Below are 2,068 nucleotides of genomic sequence, written 5' to 3'. Positions count from 1 at the left end.
TTATCTATTATCCCAGTGAATATTTGATAATTCAGTTCAAAATCAATGACAGTTCACCATTCCCCACAGGGCTTTAATGTTTCTATTTGAAATCTACAGAAGGCTGAGCCAAGTATAAACAATAAATTTTATTTTGGACCCCCAGCTGGGATAATTCTGTGGTAAACTACAGGAAGAAAAGTCCAATTCTTCTAAGGCTCAATCAAAATATCCCGACTTTATAACCAGAGAATCATCAATGAAAATAACATATTTGGAATCAGTTAAATGTGTTCATTTTTTTTCCTTCAGGTCACTGTATATCAACAGATCTATCCCTCACAATAAAATAGAAGGGAACCTTTCACACTCTCCCATCCCACTGTTATGAGTTGTAGGTATAAAAACCAAGCAGAACACAAATGTGAACTCTGCTTAGAAAGTTGAGTCACAGAGGCGAGATAGTGTGAGGGAATTACATGGAATTTACTCTAGGGTGAGGGATTATTTTATTCTGATTGGACACCTGCACAATTTATTTGTTCGTGAAGGGCTTTCAATTTTCTTCTTTTTCTTTTTCCATATCCCTTTCCAAATGCTTATAGACATCTCACAAATTTGTATCCTTTCAAACATTTTTTTTTGTCTTGCAGGGGATTTTTTTTCTAAGCAGCTAGTAAATATTAGCTTGAATCCTAACATCAATTTGATTCTTGATGTGGGTCAATTTCATGAGTCACCTTTGTATTTCTCCTTGACTTTGCTTATCTTTCCTTGAGCTTTTCTCTCTAAATCACTCTTTCTTGGATTGCTTTCCAAGAAACAGAGCTCTGTATCATTCTGTTGATATAAAGGGCTGCATTCTGAAGACAGCAAAATGGCAGTTAGATATTGATTTGTTGTTGCACTGGAACTTTACTACCACATTTCCCACTAATCTCAGACTTTTGGACCATGATGGATTTCAAATTTGTTGATCCTGTTGTTTGGAGCTATTCAAAAAGTAGTACCAACAAGAGCCAAAGAATCATATAGGGTGAATGCACAGTGGGACCTCAGAAATCATCCACTCCAATCCCTCAGTTCTACAGATGAAGAAATGAAACAAGAGACAGTAAGTTATGTACCTAAGAATGCACATTTACTAAGTAGCAATGACATCACTTGAAACTGGGCCTTATGACTTCATCTGCAGGGAGGAGTACCACAGATGGCTTTCCTTAAGCTAAATATGAGCATGTGTGAGTAATCTTGTATGCTTTCTTTATAAGAGTTAATAACTGATTTGTTTTTAATAGTTCACCCTTTATTAAAAGTAAAATCAATATAGGAGAATATATGGACAATTAAATATTTGTATTTCCATTACCATATGGAAACTCTATTGTATTGAAGTCTAAGAACATTTTCAACTTTAAAATAATTATAGTTTTATATTTTGCTCAGTGTTTTATATAGATGCTCTCACTTAGATCTTAAAACTACCCTATGAAGCAGGTTTAACTATTATCCTTATATTACATATGAGCAAACTGAAGTTTAGAAAGGTTAACTAACTTGCCTAAGACCGCACAGCTACTAAAACTGTGGAGCCATTTAGAAGAGGGAGATATTATGTTGTCATGAATAATGGTTAGGGTTTTTCCATAGCCGTTAGTTTTGGGACCATTGCTCAGGGTGAAATTATTCAAAGGAATCACAGCAAATTTCTCTCTTAGAGAATGCTTTTCACTAAGCTGCACTCAGTGTTATAGCCTCAGTTTATATATTGCAGGAACTCTGTGTATAGATGGGCAGTGTAGATCCTGTGTAATGTCAGTGAGAGCCACTGGCACAGAAGACATTGCAAATGATGCCTTCTAGAGTCATGAACTACATAGAGGCATGGACATGGGCACTGCTGTGATACCATTACTATGTTTATTATTGAGAAGTTGTTGAGCAGCTCACTTATACAATGAAGTGTCCCTCTTATGAAAAACTTTTTTGAGACAAATGTGTCCTAAATACTAGGGAAAACTGTTTTCTAAAGAATAAGTTCACATTTTCTTTGTGGGAAATTTAAATTAGTGTTCACTGTTTGTGTTTT

Source organism: Lagenorhynchus albirostris, chromosome 2, assembly GCF_949774975.1.
Source record: "Lagenorhynchus albirostris chromosome 2, mLagAlb1.1, whole genome shotgun sequence".
NCBI classification, from domain to species: domain Eukaryota; kingdom Metazoa; phylum Chordata; class Mammalia; order Artiodactyla; family Delphinidae; genus Lagenorhynchus; species Lagenorhynchus albirostris.
Note: the sequence above shows the minus strand (reverse complement) of the source record.